The sequence below is a fragment of the Corvus kubaryi genome, unplaced genomic scaffold, assembly GCF_017639235.1.
Source record: "Corvus kubaryi isolate FWS band 111438036 unplaced genomic scaffold, C.kubaryi_AGA036_p1.0 37352, whole genome shotgun sequence".
In the NCBI taxonomy this organism is placed as follows: domain Eukaryota; kingdom Metazoa; phylum Chordata; class Aves; order Passeriformes; family Corvidae; genus Corvus; species Corvus kubaryi.
The window spans coordinates 1,968,024-1,988,794 of NW_024581114.1; the positions used below are offsets into that span (position 1 = coordinate 1,968,024).

General features: G+C 44.0%; 1 protein-coding gene across 2 annotated transcripts in view; it reads left to right on the forward strand.

Annotated features, from left to right (window-relative positions):
• DVL1 (dishevelled segment polarity protein 1) overlaps window positions 1–20,771 on the forward strand; it is a 59,426-nt gene continuing 38,655 nt past the window's right edge. For both annotated transcript variants that reach the window (XM_042032100.1, XM_042032101.1), the window contains exon 1: window positions 1–93. The gene's annotated coding sequence lies outside the window, so the exon portion shown is untranslated. The remainder of the gene's footprint in view (window positions 94–20,771) is intronic.

Genomic DNA, 20,771 nt, shown 5'->3' on the forward strand with positions numbered 1-20,771 from the left:
AAGACTAAAGAGCCACATGAAAGGATGCCTCCCTCCATCCTTGTTTGAAAACTGAGCAAGCAGGTGACAGAGGCTGATATAGGTCAGTTACAGGTAGGAGTTTGTCTTTTTTGAAACAGAATAAAATAAAATAAAACCGAGGCGAGTGGTTCTTATTTGCTTTAGAAAACATGGAGCTGGCAGGGGAACGTGCAGAGGGGGGCATGTGCTAAAAATAACAGTTTAGGAAAATGATCTTTGCAGCTTTGTGACAGGGATTGATGCCCACAGAGGGAGCCTGGATGGATCAGAACCAGGCCAGGGGATGTTGAGGCAACTGCAACGATCAAAGCTCTGGCAAGAATTTTCAGCTGTGCAGATGGAAAGTTTCAGAAATGCTGCTTTAGGGAGAGCCAAGTGGGGGTTGGATGTGAGGGCCTGGGGAGCAGCCAGGGACTTCAAGGTGATGTCCAGGTTACAGAGCTGAAGGATGGGCTCAGGTAGATTTGCCTGGAACCTTTTGTGGGGTTTGCCATGGAACCTTTGGCACTGAAATAGGAGCAAGGTAATCTTTGCAAAGAAACCATGTAGAATTTCCTCCTCTGTGCTTGTTTTCCCACCTGCATCCCTGTCTCCTCCTCTTCATTTTGTCTCTTTTACCCTCAGCATTACTGAGGGTGTTTTTAGAAGAGTGAGGAAGTAGTTCCAGGAGGGCAGAACTAATAAAAACAGGTTTTCTGAAGATTCATGTCCTCTCAGTGTTTACCTGCTGTATTTTCTCTGTTCTCTCATCAGTGACTAGTTGTTCAGAGACTGAGAAAAACAGAGTTTATTTGCACATGGCTTGGGGCTTCAGCTGCTCATTCAGCCCAATAATTTACCATACACACCTTTGCAAGTGCCTGTGGCACATTTACTGAAAATCTCTTTTGGCCAGCAGCAGATGGAGCAACAAGTGGGTTTCTTGTAAAAGGGTTTTTTTCCCCTCCTTTTTGGCCTGGTTTGCCTGGCTTGTAGGCTGGAGGGGAATGATTGATTGTGTAATAGCCCAACTGGCTGCAGGTCAGGCTGGGACAGCTGCTCTGGGGTGTAAACAGGCAGGGCTGAGCCAGGGGATGAATGTGAGGCATGTCACAGCCCAGGGGTGACATCCATGACCCTTCTCCCCTGCTCTGCTAGCCCTGACAGTGTCTGGGACTGGTCCAACAACACCTGGTGAAGTCACTTAGGGGATTTTTCTAAATACATTGAATTTTGAGCCATTTTCCAGCTGAGCTGTTCTGTCACATGAGCAATGTGTGGCGTGCAGTGGGAGGAGAAAGCTTTTAAATGAAGGCTTTTCTCAAAACCCCACAGAGGGTTGAGTAGATTTCGTTGCGAAAATGCTTAATTTCCATCAGTTCTTTGAGACAGCTCCCAAACCTGAGTCTGGGGGCTCTGGCTGTGCAAGTTCAGTGGCTCTTTCCAGCTTTTATTGTACACACTTGCTCAGCTTGGAAAAGATCCTTAAATCATGGGGTCCAACCTTTCACCAGCACTGCCAAGTCCATCACTGAACCGTGTCCCTAAGTGACCTTAAGTCCTCAGCTTGATTCAATCAAATAAATCTGGAATAATAGCCTGGAAATTGGGATTATTAAAAAGCAAGTCCTAGGCCTGAGTCTCTGGATCATCAGCAGCCCATTAGAGGGAAGGAGAATTCAGGCTCTAAGGGAAGATACAATACCTGCAGAAAGTTGGAGAACTGTTACCTGATGGAAAAAAAATGGATATGTTACGGATGGTGGTGTAATTAAAGCATTGAACTGAGACTTGGAAATACAAAAAAAATTGTATTTAGGCTTGGACTCAGCAAAATACATAGGCACAGTTAGGCATAGGCTGAATTGAGGTCTGTGTCTGCTCCTAATAGCCTTTATTTCTACTTTCTTTTTCTCACCGAAATACAGAAACTTACTGGAGACTCACACTGCTTGTGTTTATCCAACATCCAGCACTGTGGTGCTTTTCTGGTTGCTGACATCAGAAAGCACAGTTGTAGCACAAAGAATAAAAAATAAGTACAAAAACCCCCAGGCCAGCAGAGCTCAGCCTTTGCAGCCACACCAGGCTGGCTGACACAGACTTCACCAAGCTGATTCTGATATCTGTCTGCAGTACAAGCCACTGCTTATTTTAATGTCCCAGCTGTAATGTAATCTAAATATTTAAAACAACCCCTTTTTTTTTTTTTTTTTCTGCTGGAACCTGAGCCCTGCTCTGCTCTGAGGGTGGAGTGTGTTACATTTATTAAAAGCTAAAGCTATGAAAACACGCTCGAGGGATCCATCAGGTTTGGTTTGCTTCCTGTGGCTGCTGATGTGCAGTGGGACAAGTTAGAAAAACAAGTTTACTACTGTTCATTTAATGAGCACCTCCTCATGAGAGTGGATTCAGGGTTGTGTTTTCTTTTTATTGTTTTTTTTTTTTTTTCTTTCCCAGTGCTCAGGTAGATTTGTTTGGGTTTAAGAATCCCCACACAGCTCCTGGAAACATTAAGGATTTAAATTCAGCAATTTATCTATAGGCTGGCTGTATCTCTAATTAAAATTTTCCTGTGAAGGAGGTTGAATTAAGTGGGATTTGTTTAATAATAATTTTTGGAGGGATTATCACCAGCCCAGCCTGCCATGGGAGAGCGAGCGGGGAAGCAGGAGGAGATCCAGATGCACCAGCAGATCCACAGGCAGAGAGCTTTGAAAGCCACCCTAAATAGCTACAGAACAGATGAAAATGTTGAATTAAGGAGTTAATTTACATGCAGTAATAAAGCCTGTGCAGATTCCCGTGGTGTAGCTGAGGTTAGTGGCAGCAGCCTCCCTTCACTTGGGTCCTGCTTACCTCTGAGCACGAGGCTATTTTCAGAAATAGCCTGTTCATGCATTTTAGATCCCATTTAAATGCAGCCTGGGAGGTGCTGCCGTGGCTTTGTGCAACCTGGCCACTTATCACTCTGATCAGGACTTCCAGGGCATTTATTTCAGCTGTTGTGCCCCAGTGTCAGGTGGTGGTTGGGAAACACAGACAGTGATTTTTCTGTGAGTGGCATCACTTACGGGATGCTCTCTGTTCCTCTGGTCTTTATCTCCTTCAGGAGTCGTGACATGGTTCAGTTTGGATGTTTTGATAATTTAAGTTACCTCTTTCTCTCTTTTCCCCACAGTGAGGTTCCTGTGTGCTTGGCTGAAATGCTGTGCTTGATATGATCAACAGCAGATTTTCCTGCCTTAATCTCTATGTGAAATTCCGTGATTTCCTTAAATTCTGGCTAATTCCCACTCTCCTTTCTGTGTTCCTGTCATGCTTTCCTTCCAAAGATCATTGAAATCCAGTATTTTACAGTCAGGAAACCCTGCTCCCTCTCCTTAGCAGGTGCGTGCCTCACTCTTGTGCCTCACCCTATGGGAGGGGAAATTAATAGAATCAGCTGATTGTTCCAGTTAATGGTGCTGACTCAAAACACATGTACACGTGTTATGTAACATATATAAAACACTCTTTACAGGTGTATTATTGCAGTTTATTCTGATGTTTGTGCTGAGATTTCTGGGTTTCATTTGGAAAAAAATGAAGGGAGAGGAAGTAAAGGGCCAAGTATTAAACTTTATTGAGTAAGGGCAGTATCTAGGAGAGTTTAATTCCTGTTTTGCCTGTGGGAAGAGGAGGATGGTTTGGCATTTCTGGGTGACTTAACCACCTATTTTGGGAGTCCTGGAGGTAAAATCAGCCTTTGTCCAGCCAGAGGGGAGTGAGTGAGTGAGTTTGGATGGTCTCTGTTATTTTGACACCTGGGGTGAGCAAAGCAGTGCTGAGCACTCCTGAAAACCCAAAAACACCTGGAGAAGGAGGCTCAGAACAGCAGCAGTGCCCTGAGACACTTAATTTATCCTTTTTTCCTTGAAATCCAGCTTTGCTCTTGTGCCCACAGGATTTTGTTGTCTCAGGATTGTTTGGGGTAGTCTGACTGAATAAAGGACATCAGGTGAATGACCTTTCTGAATGGACACAGATTAATATTAATTTATCCTACACTTACTTTTTAAAAAACCCTGCTCATGGTTACTCTCCATTTGCCCCTTTGTTTGCATTCCTTTGCATGAGGATTAATTAATTAATTATTTCCCCCTAGTTTACCAAAAATCTTCTGTGTTGTATTGAACAGAAATTTCTCATGCAGTTTAATTCCTTAATATTCAGGATTGCATCTGGTCCCTGGCTGTGTTATTTATAAAAAAACCAGGTGCCTCATCTTTTGCTGAATGTCTGTTTTATGTGCTCTAATTGTGCTATTACGTGGTGATAATTAAGAGTCCTGCAAGGGCTGTGTGTGTGAGCTGCAAATGAATCCTTTCTGCTCATCTTGAGTAATGTCAGAGCATACTGGCCTTCAGCAGGCAGCATTTTGAAACCCTTCTTTAAAAAAAAAAAGAAGTGAAGTCTTTAAAAAAAAGAAGTAAATTCATTTTAAGTGCAGCTATTTGTTAAGGATTTGGCAAAATACACAACCCCCAGTTCCAAAGAATTGTTTGCAGACAAGATGCACTGAAAAGTTCAGCTGGGAAGATGAAAATGGGGAATTAAACATTCCCGACCTCCTATCAGTTTTTGCTGTTTGTTTAATCTGTGCTTGCTTTTGTTCACTTGGTTGGGGTGCTGGAGCTGGGCAGATGATTAAACTCATCTGTTTTTCTTACCTCAGCAATTGTTTTTTCATCGTCATTTAGGGTAGGTCTGACTGTAATTCCAATGAAGTTAGAGGAAAACCACTCCTGAAAATCTCATCATTCGTGTTCACAAAAGCAGTTTTGCCTCTCCAAGAATTCAAATTGTTTTGGTTTTTTTTCCTTATTTTTCTCCTGTTCAAGGATTTATCAGTGGATAATGTTGCTTTCAAATTGCTCTGCATTGTTACTTTAACTCACAAATCTGCTATTGCAGCTGGAAACCTAATTTGAATTAAATCAAAATGTCTGTGTGAGAGGATGTTGCTGACAGGGAAATACATGAAAATTGTAATTACATGTTCCAATGCCATGACACAGATTTACCCAAGGTTAGTTTGGAACACGCTGACACATCCTACATGTACAAACTGTATTAGATGTAGTCCCTCAATAGCCATTTAAAGTATTTTGGAAGATATTTTTCTCCTCATGATTTTAATCAGCCTAAAAATCAGTGTTTTAAGGCAAATTCATAGAGGCATTCTCAAGGAAGCAGCATCTGTTGACAGTAACATCTCATTTTTATTTCCCCCTCTGAGTTCATGGCAGCTCCCACTGTTTCCTGACCCTTTTTTGCTTTGAGAGTACACAAAACCAAAAATTCCTGTCCTTACACACCCTCCCAAAATTGGCAGGGAGATGAGCCTCTGCTGGAGGAAAAAATGAAGAGGTCACGCCTGTCCAAAAAACCTGCAGACCTCAGAGCTGCGTCCACCCAGCTCCTGAGAAGATCCTTTTAGAAACTGATTTTTTTGTGGGTTTTCCTAAACCTGAAAATGACCTTAAGTTGAAAGGCACCCCTTGGACTGCAACCCAGCTGTTTGGGGCTGGCCAGCTGTTGTTTCTAGCAGAAATACAGGGGTTTTTGAAAGTGCACAAGCCATTTTTTAGTTGTTCCGACAGGGGGGAAAAAAGGATATTCATAACCATTTTTATTTCTGGAGGATGTTTTGGTCTGATTGCTTTGTCTTCTCCATGTGTGAGAACTTGATGTAGTGAAAATAAACCCCCATTTTTGCTGAAAAATAGAGAATTTCCAGCCTTTCACCTTCCAAGGTGCTTTGTCATCTTGGGGTGCTCTTTCCAGGGTATCCAGTACTTCAGCAATCTGCTCATTTTGCTGCTGCTGCTTCATCTGGTGGTTGTCTTTTGGCAGTAACAGAAATATTTGTGTGTTTTGGAGCCAGATGATCCAAGTGTGGGATGGGAGCAGGGGCTCCTCCTAAAGCCCCACTGCTGTGCTGTCCAAGCAGTTTGTGGAGAGCACATGGAAATTGGTGACACATAGAGCTTTTAAACCCTAATTTGATTAATTTAATCAAATTCTTGAATGTTTATTATTTATCCTAAATCTCAGAAGCAAATCCATCCAAATACTTAATCCTGTGCTTACACAGGTGTTCATTTCTTGCTCATAGTTCCCAAAGGGCCTGATTCAAACTCTTCAGTAATTAATAGTTAATTCTGATGATCCTGACCAATGTATTTCCAGATTTTGTAGGATACCAGCAATCCCTTTGGTGGGAAAGACAGTTGGAGATGCCCCAAGCACTAAGACCCCAGAACTGAGGTATAAATGTGTGTAACATGGAAATTACACCAGATTTGGAGGCTTTTTGCACTAAGAAAATGCTTGGGGAGAGGGAGTGGAATGTGGAGAATTTCTGTGTTTAAGGGAAGGGTGGTTGGATCTCCTTTTAGCCTTCAGCTCTTCCAGCACCAACAGAAAAGATTTCCATCTCCATCATATTTATGCATGGAAAGCTTTGATATCCAAGCTCTGCTTTTTCCCATCTGTTCACTCCTTGATTTTAGCAAAAGAAAATTTGGGTTGCCCTGCCACTGGAATGCCATTAAGTAATTAGTTAAGCACCAACTGTGGTTTAATGAGTGTGTGGAGGTGAATTTTGCTGGTTTGGGGTCCCAGTTCTCAGAGGAGGCTGCTGGAGGCTCCTCCTGCAATTCCTGCAGCAGAGTTTAATCAGTTCAGACAGGCTGCTGAGCAAATACAGAGGAATTCTCAGGGCTTGGGCAAGGAACGACCTAAATAGTTGCCCTGTGATTCTGCTGTGGCTCATTTCCATGTGAAATCTAATTAACTGAGGGAATAACCATCATTTTTTTGGTTATTTCAGTGGCCTTGGTAAGATAAAGTATGAAAACCGTGTGGGATGATATTCGAAATATCTCTGGTTTTGGATGGAGTGTCCTGTAAGGGCTCTTTAGCAATTTGGGAGGAGCAGGCCTAAAAAGACCCTCCAGATTTTAATTTCTTAATATATTTTAAATATATAAATATTGCCTGTGGATTTTTGAGTTGTGAGGTGTGGAAACATTTGGCAAATCCTTTGTAGGTGTGCAAATAGTGTTTGTTAACACCTGTCTTACTGTGGGAACTGGGACAAGAGCTTGTGTTTTCACAACTCTCTGCTGTTCACATCGAGAATTTGTCACACAAAGTTGGAGAGGAACAGATAGATTGGAAAATTATCTCAAAATAAGAGGGTTTTTTTAGTTATATCTCTTTCGAAACCAGCAATATTGAAATGACTTCTCTCTGCTTTCCCTCTGGAATGTGAAGAAGGACTCTGTGGGCTGAGGCAATAGTTTGGGATTTGAGGTCTGGCTTCAATTTTCCCTCTTCCAGTTACTCTGGATTTGATCTTGAGTAAGTGATTTAATCCCTGAGATTACAACCAGTTAAATTTGTGATTATCCTAATTCACGTCCAGGAGTTGTGCCCTTGGAGGAGGCTGTGAACATGTTAAAATTAAATATCTGCTGCCATTGCTTTTTGCCAGAAATTCTCTTTACTGATCAACTTCATGATCTACTTCTACCCATTTTCCATTGATTTTACTATTGTGGTTGAATGTTTAAATAAAATAATTTGCCAACACAGAAAGAACTAGTAAAAAAAGGTGTGTTTGCAAGACTTCTTGGGGCTGTTTTTTTTGTAAAATATGTTTCTTTCCAGTTGTCATTTATGGCCTGTTTTAGTTACAGGCCCAAATTTAAAAAGGGTGCAGTAAATGGAATGAAACTAAAGTAAATGGAATAAAACTAAAGTAAATGGAATAAAACTAAAATAAATGGAATAAAATTAGTTGAAGCCAGAGCCTTGCCTGGTACAGAGATCAGGAGGGAGAATGGACAAAATACGAATAAAAATATGACAGAAGAATATGCAAAGAAGTGCCTGACCTAAGCACAGCAAGTAATGGCAGGGTAGGAGTGGTGCAGAAAACATGAATATTTAGGAATCTCTGGCTCAGCCGTGCTGTTTGTAAGCAGAGGTGCTGCTTGAATGCTGAATTCCAGGGAGAGGTTGGATTTCTGATGTCCTGGGCAAACATGTGGGGATTCTTAGTCACTGCAGAGAGTTGAGCAAGCAGACACGCTCGACGAGTTCCTGATTTCAGTGTATGCAAAAACCCTCCCTGGCTCCAGTGGCGCTGGCAGCTAATCCTGGAAGGGTACAGGATGTGCCTTCCCAGGGCTGGGAGGGTTGGGAGGAAAGGGAAACTCAGCCCTGGCCCTGCCAGCTGAGCAGCTGGAGCCTTGGGAAGAGCTTTTTGGTGATTGATGGTTTCGCAATGGCTCAGGTGTGTCCCGAGTGAAGGGGAATTGTAATTTCTCGAGTCAAGTTTTCACTGCAGACTGAATTGATGTGTTGCTCTCGGTGCTGTTTGAGGTCTCTGGCTGGTAAAAATCACCTGGAGGGAATGTGGAAGTGCTGTGCTATCAGGTGGATGCATCTGAAGTGGAGCAATCAAATAGTTAATATTAAAAACTCTGCCTTTCTGCCTTTCAAATTGTCACAGCAGGGGTTGCATTTCATGGTTGACATTAGCCAGGCTGTTCCAGCTCCTGCTTCTTTCACATCCTGCTTTTCATCCCTCCTCCCTCCTTAACGTTTTTTAATGCATCTCATATTCAGTGTAGCTAATAAGCAAATTTGTCATCTGCTTATTTTTGTCTTTGCTCACACTCCCCCCAACCCTCCCTAGTGTTCAGCCCAAATTACCAGTAAGCCAGTGAATTGCAGATAATGCTCCTGTGAATTATCCTTTGCTGCAGGGCAGCTCTGCAGTCCCTGTGCCAAGCTGACTTCACTTGTGTGACTAACACCAGGCAGTGCGAGGAAAGAACTGGGAATTTGGGATGTTAGATGGCTGAGACTGAGGTTTTAGGAGGCATCTCCTTGACAGGGAATTTTGTGGGGACATCTGTGGCCTGCTGCTCATGGCACTTGCTCTTCACACTGGTAAAAAAAAAGGTCAGAAATGAATGCAGCAGGTTTACTCATGGTTTGCTCGGTGGAGGTGGGTGTCATGTTTTGTAAGCTCCTGGTAAGAAAACACTCCTTACTCTGGAGAATTCCCATTGCAGCGAAGTAAAAAGAAACCAACAAAAAGACAGAAAAAATTGGAGGAGTTTGGGGTTTTTTTTGCTGAATGAGAGGATGATGGAACAGCAAATAATGGGCTTAAAAGTAAAACTAGCTGAAAAGAAAGAGATTTGATCCCCACCTCTGCACATTTGGTCTGCACACATCTTTCCGTACTTGGAATAAAAGTGAAAGTACTGGAAAATGAGTGAGTAGAAGCTAAAAATCACTTTTTGTGCCCATGGCCTGGGATCTGCTGGATACAAGAACAAATTCATGACATCATGATTTCGCCAAGCCTGGCAAACTGACTAAAGGTTGCTTCCAGTGATTGCTCCTGGATGGAATTGGTTTTGACAACCTTGAGTCTATCACTGTCATTCCAATAAAATGTGTTGCTTCAAATTAAGCAAAAATGAGCCTTTTTTATCGTCCTAGAAACTCTTGGGTCTTATTGTTCCCTTCTCCCTTTGTCCCCAGGGCTTCTTGCCGTGGTGATTTGTCCCTGGCTCCCAAACTGAGGAGAAGCTTTAGGAGATGTCAGTTAAGAACTGGGGCACTGTGAACTCTCTGAGCAGCCTGAAGATCATCATTAGAGCTCTCTGGGTTTTGATTTCTTTGCAGTAATGTCATCCAAATCAGGAAATGGATTCAGAACTGTGCACAAGTGGGATATCCTTGTCAACTTCCATGACTTTGGGGACCCAGTAAGGTTAAGTGATGGTGGAACAGCACTAAATGGTATCAACTCCTGGAAAACCTGGCTCTTGAAAACTGCATTTGCTTAAAAATTCATTTAAAGTAGTCCTAGAATTACCTTGACTTTTCCTGGCAGATTTCTCACATTGACATGTTCCTGTTTTTTAAGATATTTTCATTTTATGTGCAGCAGCCAGGTAAAATAAATAAAACCAATAGAGATGTGCACATCTGTCAGCTCATGGAGTCCTTAGGCATCCTTTTCTCTAAGGATAGCAGGTATAGAAATTTAAATGCAAAACAAAATGCTCTTGAAAATGTATTATTCCTCTCAAAATGTGGTTTACTCTCCTGAGTGTTCAGCTGTAAGTGCAGATGTCAGCTTGCAGAAGGTGTTCTGTGAGGCAGGATACAAAACTTGAACTTTTATTAAACCTGAGCTTTCTTAGGGCCAGATTTCCTTTGGAAAACAGGGGCTTGGGACATGCTCAGGAGGTGATACCTGCTTTAGAAAATTCAGAGATACTGAAGTTGTCCTAAAGTCTTCAAGATCCTATGAGGGACAGAGCTGCTTAGTTTGTATTTGTGATTTCCCCACCAGACCAACATTTTAAAGGGATTTTTGATGGCTTATTGGATGCTGGCTTTAACCAGCGAGACCTTTGCCTGAGGATGAGGCACTCAGGATGTCTTTGGGCTAATTTAAACAACTGCTCTGTGTTTAATTCCCATCCCCACCACCCCCCTGCCCTCCTTCTCATCCCTGCTGTCTCCTTTTAATAGCTTCTGTTTCTCTTTTTAGGCTCCAGGGATCAGTAATTAAGAAATCAGCCCCTGGTTGGTTGGGTAACCACTGGGAAGTGCTGCTGCTAAAGCTGCTGGTCTTGCCCAGCCTCTGACAGAAAATGAGTAAAGATAGGAACACAGCTGTAATAAAGAACAGGCAGATTACAAACCCACTGGGATTGGGTCTCTCCTTATCTGGCTGTGCCAAGGAGCAGGATAAATGTCTCAATGAACTCGGAATTAGGGAGTGACAAAGTGGAGTTTCACTCTTGAGAGGTGCTATTGGTATCCTGCAAAAAGTAGGATTTAGGAAGCTGTGGAGGATTAAGGGGTGGATTGGCTGAGTTGGAGCTGTTCAGATGCTCTGCACTGTGTTTGGAACAAAAAGCAGCAAGAAAATCAAACTTTAGGGTTTAGCTGGTCCAGTGTTAGCTCGGCTTGAGTCAGTTCAGAGTCTGGCCTGTGAAAAACTGCTCTGACTCCTGAAAAACTGCTCTGAGTCTGAGCTGTAGATTTTGGGATTTTGGTGGTTGTCAGCACAATGAGTTTGGGATCTTCTCATTAGTTTGAACTTCATGTGGCAAATGGCTTTTGCTTCTCTAATAGGCTTTGTGAGGAATGTTTTGCAGCCCTGCTGTGTGTCCCAGGCTGAGTAGGACACAGAAATACGCACAGAAATCTGGCCTAAGACACAGAAATGCAGCCTGTTCCACAGAAATCCAGCCTGGTATTGCAACTCTAACAACTCCAGTAATAGGGAAAACTTAAAATTTCTTCCCAGTTTCAAGCTCAGTCTTCTCGGGGTGAATGTGTTCATTAAAACTAATAAATGGGCCCCTTGTTTCCCCACTTTCTTCCACATTAATACACTTGAAAATTAAGGCCAAAGTGCTGTTGGATTCTGTATTTAAAGCTACAAATAGTATGTTTACAAAAGTTTTTGAGAGCATGTAGTGGCATGAGGGAATGGCTTCAGAGTGACTGAGGGGAGGCTTAGATGGGGTATGGGGAAGGAATTCTTCCCTGTGATGATGGGGAGGCCCTGGAATGGATTTCCCAGGGAAGCTGTGGCTGCCCCATCCCTGGAAGTGTCCAAGGCCAGCTTGGAGCACCCTGGGACAGTGGGAGGTGTCCCTGCCCTTGGCAAGGAACTGGATGAGTTTTCAAGTCCCTTCCAACCCAAATTCTTCTGGGATTCCATGAAATACTCATTTAGAAGTCAAATGCAGTTGGGCTGGTGCAGGTTTGGAAAGAAAGGTTTGCATTTTGCTCTCCCTTTGCATATGGAAAAGGTTCAGTTCTCTCCCTGTGATGCACAAAATCCCAGCCCCTTTTATCTGAGCTGTTTCTCTCAGGTTGCTGAAACTACTTTGAAAGAGTGGGAGGTGGGGAACCAAACAGGCAGAGCTGGGCAGGGGAAGATTTCCATGGGGCCCCTCCCAGAACAAGCTCCCTGTGTGTTTTTCCAGCTCCTGGATAATGGTTCCATGAGGAATATTTGGAGGAGCACCATTTCTTGGTGCATTTGTGGCAGTTCTTGCTCCCTGTCTTAGCTGAATGATTCAGGGTTTTAGACCTATATAATTTTTGTTTCCCTTAAATGGGTGACTTTAAGAGCTGTTGGCAAATGTATCTTGTTGGATGAGGAACAAGGAGTTGGTGATCTGATGGAAAAGCTTGTGATCCACCTGGAATACAGCATTCCTGTGTCCTGCTGGATCTTGTAAGGATGCTCTGAACAAGAATAGCTTGGACAAATTCTAAAGAACTCAAAGATCTGTGTCAGGTACTCAAGTGAGTCCCTGAGCACTGCAGTTTTCTTCTTGTTCATAGCTCTTCAGGGGCACAATAATGCATGAAATAACATCTCTGTCTTTCCCTTACCAGTTCTACACTGAAGGGGCCACTCCTGAAATGAGGGAGGGAGGTTGGCTTGTCCGTGTTTAGATGGACACTATAATCCATCAGCCCATGCAATCTGTGCTATAACTGCTGTTTTTCTTAGTGAAATAATAGATAATGTGTGAAAATGTGTTGTAGTATAGCTTGGAATAGCAAATCCATGCCTCAACGTGAATGTGGGGCTGAGGGATTGCATTTATTGCCAAGGACTTGTTTCACTTCTCTGCTGGAAAACCATTCCCATGGTGAAAACACAGATTTTTCACTGTGTGGTGAAAACCTTTCAAGAGTGACCACAGTCCCATAGGGACAGGCATCCAAAGACTCCCTGTTCCTTAATTTATATCTGATTTGGGATTTTGTGACAAGCTGGGAATCTCTCTTTTAATGCCTAAACAAACTTGTAGGTCCAGCTATACTTTGAAGTTGAAGTGTGGGTGGAATTTATTACCTGCTCTGAAGGCAAGAGGTCTGAACCCAGTTTTTCATCCTGTGAGGAGTCTGTCCTGCAGTGTTGCTGTTCCAGGGAATGTTGAAGGGGCTCTGTGGTCTTCCTTGTGGAAGACCAAACTTCCAAGGGGCAGACACCACAACCTTATCTCGTGATCTGCATTCCAGAGGGCTTTGTCCACAAGGACTCCCCAGGCCATGTGTGGAACAGCTGGAACATGAAATGGGTTCCTGTTCTGCCCCTCCTTGGGCTGCCTTTGAGCCTCGCTGGAAATTCTGGGGATTCTGGGATGCACTTCCTAAACTTGTACAAAGAACTAGCCAGGGAAAGGGAAGGCTTCCGGTGGCTCCCCACAAAATAAAGACTCTTTTAGGGTGTTCTGTGTAATTCTGGGTGTGCTTGGAAGGTCCTGGAGGTGTTTGACTCCGCCTTTGTGCCCGTGTTTTATCCAGGGCTGGAGGCAGCAGGAGCTGTCCCATCCCCTGCACCACACACCCGGCTTGTCATGGGCTTCTGGAAGGACCAAAGGCCCTCTGTTAAACTAAACTAAATAATTCTCACCACATCAGTGACCAGAATGATGCCATTTAATGAAAATATGTCTAGACAAATAACCTAGGGGGGAGAGATATTATCTCTAAGAAGTGTTGGAGGTTTCTGAATAGGGACCATACTAAATAAATTTATCAACAGTTTCTTTTCTCTCCCAAGTATCTGGAGCACTGGTGGATAATGTGGTTATTCCTGGTGTAGCTGGGCTGGCTTTCCTCTCTTTGTTAGCAGTTACTTTCACCTGGCTGTAAATAATATTCCTGTGAGGTATTGATTAACACTTGTGGCTGTTTTTTGACCCAGCTTTATTATTGTAATGAGGTGCTTTCAAGAGAGCACAAAAGGAGCGTTTGACAGAGGAATAAGAACCGATTTTTATCTTGCCCAAGTGTGTTTAACATTTCTTGGTTTGTGTTGTTTGGCACTGAGTTTGTCGTGGCTGTGTGACACTTTTATTAAAAAGGAATTGAACTGTTGGAATGAGAGGTCTGGGGTTGCTGCCAGGCCCAGTGGTAGAAATAAACTCACTTTTAGCTGATTGGAAAAAATACTCAATTTTCTGAGGCTGAACTTGCTTTCCTTGTGAGGACTGAGAGTCATTCTGACCAAAAAAGTGACAAGCAAGGACATGTTTTTAAGGCAGCTCATTCTCCTTCTGCTGGCCCTCAGTGAGTGATTTTCACCTCTCCAGAAAGGTGCTTCATTCCATACTGGGAGCAGTGAGTTGATGGAATATGTGATATTCCACGTAGCCCTTTGACTCATCCCTGGAGTTTATTGCTCTGGAGCTGATTCCTGAAGGACAGCTCCAGCCAGAGTCATCATTTGTAGTTTGACATTTCACCTTTCCCTCACTATTTTCCAGGAAAATCTTTTCTCCTCCTTCCTTTTCCATCAGCAGGATGAGCACCTGTCTCCTCTACATGGCTGGTGCTGAAGATGGACATTAAATTTTTGCAAAATTAATACAAACACTCATTTTCTGAAATAAAGTCCTGGCTGTTTCTGAGGGCTTTTTGTTACCCCAGGCATCAATATTCAGAGAGTATGTTTTTAGATGAAAACATAGTTATTTAAAAAATAAAACCTAGTTGGGTTTAGCACCCTGAAACGTTTGGATATTGAGCAGATGAATTCCAGGCTCAGGCTGAGGTATCCACACTCCCTTCTTGCTGGGGGTCCCAGAGTAGTGGGTGCGTGTTGGTGAATTAAAGTTAGCCCTTGGTATCTTGGGAATTTTGGAGCTCTTAGTGCTTCCCAAATAAGTTCAAAAGGACTGGAAGCACAGCTAAAAGGGTATCCTATTAATGTCTTTGCTGAGGGAGGCTCTGCTGTCAAAATCCGAGCTCCCTTGCACAGAAATAGAAATTTTATTGGGAATATTTGGCAGGTGGAATGGCCAACACACTCTGAAGTTGTGCAGCATCTCCTGCTGGGTATCCATGGGTCTGGAAGATGCTGATGAGCAGCTAAAAGCATCCTGAACTTTGCCTTTCAATTCCCAGCTCCCAAACAGGCTCGGGGAAGTGCCCTTGGATGGTTTTTTGGAGCCCTGAGCACCTCAAGGAGCAGCTCTGACTGCGAGGTCAAGACCTGCAGAGCCTTGGATTCCCACCCTGCTGCATCCCTGCCCGGGCTCGGTGGGAATGACATCCCTGAGTGCTATTCTGAGTGTCCTGCCCTGGAGTTTGGAAGATAATTGCACCCTGGGGAAAGGCAAATCCCAGCCAGCTGCTTGAAACGGGCATTCCACAAGCAGCTCGCTGCTTTTGCAGTGTTTTTCCCTAAGCTGTTTTCAAGAACTGCTTAACTTTATGGGGACCTGTTAATAATTATTGTTTTGTAACTCAGGCATTGGAAATCTGGGTTCAGGTTTGGATTGTGTTGACCTGTCCCTTTGTACTGGGACTTCCTTGCTTTTCTGGCAGAGATGTGTCTGTCCCTTGGGACAGCTGCAAGAATAGATTCATTAACACCTGTGAGATTGAAATATAGGCACATAAATAATTTATTAAATAATACAGGGAACAGAGGAAAGAAGGGAACTAATAGAAAAGAGAGGAGACTGTCAGTGTGGCTAAAATGCTTGGCTTGTTTTGCCCAGTTCTGTTCCAAACCCTTTCTGAGGGAGTAGATGGAATTGAGGAAAAGAAATTTAAAATCTTAGGACTCTAAAAATCAACCATTTCCTTGGCTTCTCTGTGCACATAATTAAGAGTAATGTTTTTTCTGGGTTAGCTGGGCATGGAGTGGGAAATAACACCATGCACAGTTGTGTCTAGCAGTGCTACAATCAAACCAGACTCATTTCTGTAGATCTCAATTTAAATGCCACAAATGCCTGTATTTTAGTGAGATTTTCACACCTTGAGCACAGCAAAGCTATTGAAATATTGTTCATTAAGGAGCACGGAAGCAAATCATATTCCCTGCGTGCCACTGCTCTTGGGCAGTCAGTCATAAATATTTTAAAATACTTAATTGGAAGCCATTCCTGGCAGATGCTGCAAAGTGCAGCATATTTGGAGCCCCTTTGGAGGGAATGGGGCAGAATTTCTGGCTTGGGGCTGAGCTGCCCTGGACTGAAATGGAAGGATGAGGCAGAGCTGGGCTGGCAGCCCAAGCACCAGTTGGTTCAAAACACGTGGAACCTTTTGGAACGAGTCCCTGTGGCAGTGCTGCACTTGCTGAGGGCTGACAGGGCCTTGCAGAGTGCTTGGAGTATGATGCAGAGGGCAAAAAGGGATTGCTGCACATCAAAATTCCCCTTTCAGAGTCACACAAGGAATCTCTGCTTCCCTCCCTCCCTCCCTCCCTCCCTCCCATGCTCCCATCGTTCTTTTTGGATTCATGTTCTCAAGCAGAATTCCTGGCTTCCCTAACCAAGTTAGGAGGCTTTCTGCTGCTCCAAATGTCTGTCTTAAGCATTCCAAGGAACTTTCAAGCACGGAGGTTCTGTAGTTTTCTTGCAGTGTGATGTGCCAGCTGACCTCCTCGAGGTCATACAGTGCTGTGGTGCCAGAGCAGAGCCCAAACAAATTGAGTTGTCCTCGAGTCCCAACTCACTGCCATAAAAAGGGAAGTTTTGTGTTTGAAATCAGAGCAGATTTGGGCTGATTATCTCCTAGGGAACACAATAATTCTTGCATCACTCGTATGCTTAAGCTTAGGGCAGTATCTGGTGCAGAACCAAAGTGCCAAAACCTCTCCAACATCCTGCAGTTCTCCTGAAAGATGATAAATTATCCCTGGCATGACAAACTGCTGGATATGCCTGCAGGAATAAAGGTGGAGTGGAAAAAACAGGGAAGAGGCAGTCCTGTGGGCACAAGTGTTTAGTGTGGTGCTGAAGATCAGATGTGGCAGAGGATAACTGGGGTATAAATACATGAATGTGTTAACTCTTAATTGCAGGCAGAATCACTGAGAGTGCGGGTTTAGATTTTTTAAAGGGTTAAGAATAACATGAGACAGAGCAGCAGCTGTTACATCAATGAAGAAAAAGTGGTTTTTGATGTGTTTGTCACCTGTGTGGGAAGAGGTGACTTCCCCGGCACCGCACGCAGCTTCTTGCTACAATTTCTATAGAAACGGTAAGAAGGAGCTTGTTTGCATTGAAGCTGCATATCTTTGTTTGAAGAGTGTTTTGAAGAGGGTTTTGTCCCACAGTTGTGTCACTTACACATATCTGGGTGTGTCATTTCTGTCGTAATTGTGGGCGGCGTGTTCATACTCATTTTTGACAGGTTTGTGTGGGAGCTGGCACACGACGGGGCCTGTATGGAAAGGCAAAGCATTGGCAGTGTTGTTTAGGAATAACAACCTAAAAAAAGGAGAATGCTGGTTCTGTTGTGGCTCTGGGGGCTTTTGAGGAGTCATTGGCATGAGCCTGGGGAAGGAAGAGAGGGAATGATGCCACACAATTCCTGCCTGCCGGCTCTGCGGGGTGCAGACGAGATCTGAGGCTTTCCTGCAGATCCTGCACTGCATCCTGGTGTTTCTCTGCTCATCAAAGGGATTTCTCTCCTCCCCTCTTTCTTATTTCCAGAAAAAACCATGATAGCCCAGTGTTTATCCCTGTAAATTCAGTGTGTGGCTTTATTTTCATTCCTTTTCCTGCATTGGGATGGTGGCTAAAGGCTCTCTCTGCTCTGGCTTCAGCTGTAAAAATCCTGAAGTTTGAATTCTTCATTAAAGATTCACACTGAAGCATTAATCACCTTCAGCCAGACTATTTTTAGAGCTGCAGCCTTCGATGCCAGTTGAGTAATTGCAATTATGATTACTTATGGTTTTGCTAATTGAAACAGCTTTTTGGAAAACTGCTGCTTCATAAAGTAGAATCAAATTGTCCAAAGAGGTTGTGGAACATCCAGCCTTGGAGATGCTCAAAACTTGACTGGACATGACCCTGAGCAACCTAAACCCTCTGTGAAGGTTGGACTAGATGACTTCTGGATTTATCTTCCAACCAACCTGATCCTATGAATGAAAACTAAAATCTGAATAATCACCTTTGAGGTGACAGGAATAAAGAAAAGATACATTTAGCACAAAGAGTTAATTCCTTTGGCTTCTCTCTAAGGATCTCTAAGTAAGTTCATAATGATTGAAGCTTCTCTCCCCTTTTCCCATCAGTAAAGGACAATTAAGAGAAGACTTGATTATGATCCCAGTGATAAGGTGGGATTAATCTGGTGCTAAAGGACATTGAAATGCTCTGTTTGTGTCGTGGTACACATTAACCTGGAATAAATCTGTCTCGACCCTGCATTTCCCATGTGTGTGGTGTTGGAGGGAAAGGAGATTTTCCTTGTTAACTTCATTTTTCTGAGTGGAATGAAAAATCACCCAGCTAATTGTGGGGAATGCAGTCTCTCCCCGGCAGCCATGATGCAATCAGAATGCAACACTATCAAACCCAGTCTTTAATAGCCAATTATCTCAATGCTTATGAATCAGAGCCATGAGAGGTTTGTGGGGTTCACCTGGAAGCAGGTATATCCCAGTTCATGTGGAATCAGTGGATATTCTGAGGCAGCTTTGCAGGGGGATGAGAGGGAGGCTAAGCCTCAACAATCCCTGGTTTTCTGGCTAAAATCCTCTCTGGAAGAAAACAAAAAGTCAGGATGCTGGGAGGGAAACCTGTCCCAGAAACAGGTGAGGTGTGAGGGTGAGCAGCACTGGGTTTGGGAAAGGCACAAACACCTATTTGTGCAGAGCAGCTTGGTAGGAAAGCCAGAGGATCCAGACACAATTCCAGGAAGCCAGAGGAAGGAGGGGCTGCTACCAGCAGTGATTGTTTCATTTAGTAATTAGTGCTTAAATCTCCTCTAAGTCAAATAAAGCAGAGGATGTGAGCTTGTGGAGCTGTTCCCTCCTCCCCTTCCCCACACTTCCTCACCCTTTTTTGCACTCATAGATGTGGAGGGGATAATGGGGGCTTTGCTGATGGGGTAGAGCAGGTGTTTGGGAGTAAAGAGTGGGGTGTTTTTCATGATCTGGCTCTGATGTGACCTTGCCTGAGCTGCTCCCTGTGTTCTTTTACCTTCCTTCCACCTGGTAGATACATTTGAAGGATGAATTAAAGGATGTTTTGTGCATGGAGACTTTTCTGGAATGCAGGGAAGAGGGAGTCTGCGAATACGGAAGAAAAATCTCTATAAATTGTTGGTGTGCTGGCAGAGCATGCTCTCCCTTTCCACGGGGAAAATGTGTGGAGGTGGGACCCAGGCAGGCAGACCTGCTGTGACCTGGAAGTGTCAGCTTTGTTCACTGAGTGGTGCCTTTGTGGCCAGGTGTTTGTTTGCTCTCTTCTCCCTGACCCTCAGTTCAATGGGAGGTTGTGTGTGCTGGAACAGGGGCTCTGTGCCTTCCAACCTGACACAGGCACAGGGCTGCCAAGAGGCAGGATGTGACCTGGGGAATAAATATCCCCTTTTCTGAAAGAGGATAAACATCCCCTTTTCTGTGTCTTGCTGTCAGATGGTCTTTGGTGTTATTCTCAAGCAGGGAGTCCATTAACAATCAGCAGTTTGAGAGCTCTGGTGATTTATCTCCACAGTGGACCACATCCAGTGCCAATATTCTTCACCTCAGGAAAGAGGTCTCTGGGAGAAATCACCTTTTTTTCCTTGCCATGCTGGTTTGGGTTGTGAACTTAGGTCTCCACCCTGATCTCCAGCTGCTGTGTATTAATTCCAAATATTCCATGTGTTCCCAAAGCAGGCAGCAGCGCTTGCCTGTCCTGCCCTCCCTTCCAAATCCGTGCAAACAGCATCTCCTTGATGGCAAAGTTGGCCTCAGACTGAAGAAAACGGCTGCAACCACTCCTATCCCTCCTTTTTGCCTTCTCCATTGCTTCTCCTTGCCGGGGATTGAAAGGAGCCGCCTCTTTACTACAAATAATGATTTGTAAAACAGCGATATTTGCAATGAGTGGCTGCTGCTGTCTTTGATGTTCTTGGCACTGCTGATTGCTACCCAAAGCAAGCTGGGAATTACAATCTGTCATTCTCTTGCCTCATAGCTCAGGGCTATATTTAGTAGATCAAGTTGCAACAGATCTGGAAGTTGTTCCCTTCAGCTGCAGCAAAGGCTGGAGCTGGGATGGGGCGCCTGGGTTTGTCCTGGTGAGTCCAGGGAGCTCCTTCTCCATCGCAAGGGCGGCTGAACCAGTCAGTGCAGAACTGCAGGAGCTCCTCAGTGCTCTACGTGTCAGGTTCAGGCAGTCCCCCAAGCCTTTCCTCTGCACAGAACCTCCCGTTCAGGGCAGGTTTTAATGCCTGATTTTTGCCCGAGTTGTAAAGCTCTGTGCAGAAATTCTGCACGTGGTTTTTGCTCAGCGCAGAAATTCTTGCCTGGGATTTCTGGGATGTCCTAAGTGTCATTTCCTGAAGATCCTGCCCTTTCAAATGTACAGATAAAATTATTGCAGCATCTTTCTCTGCTGATCCAGCAGCTGGAGCTCTGCTGAGTGAGTGTTCCCTGCAGGACTCTGTGGAACACCAAAGATAATGCCTGGATTCCAGTCTGTCCATTGGGGCTGGAGATCCAGGAGAGTGTTGAAATCCTGGGTTTGCAGCTCCAGAATTACAGGTCTGAGAGCTTCACTGAATTGTCAAAGGTTTTTAAAACCCTGAGTATCTGCTTTCAGTGGAGTTGGCTCGTAATTGTCTCCTTGGAGTCCGAGGATAAATGACTAAAACCAATAATGGAATCATATGATCTGATTCCTGCTGCCAAAAGA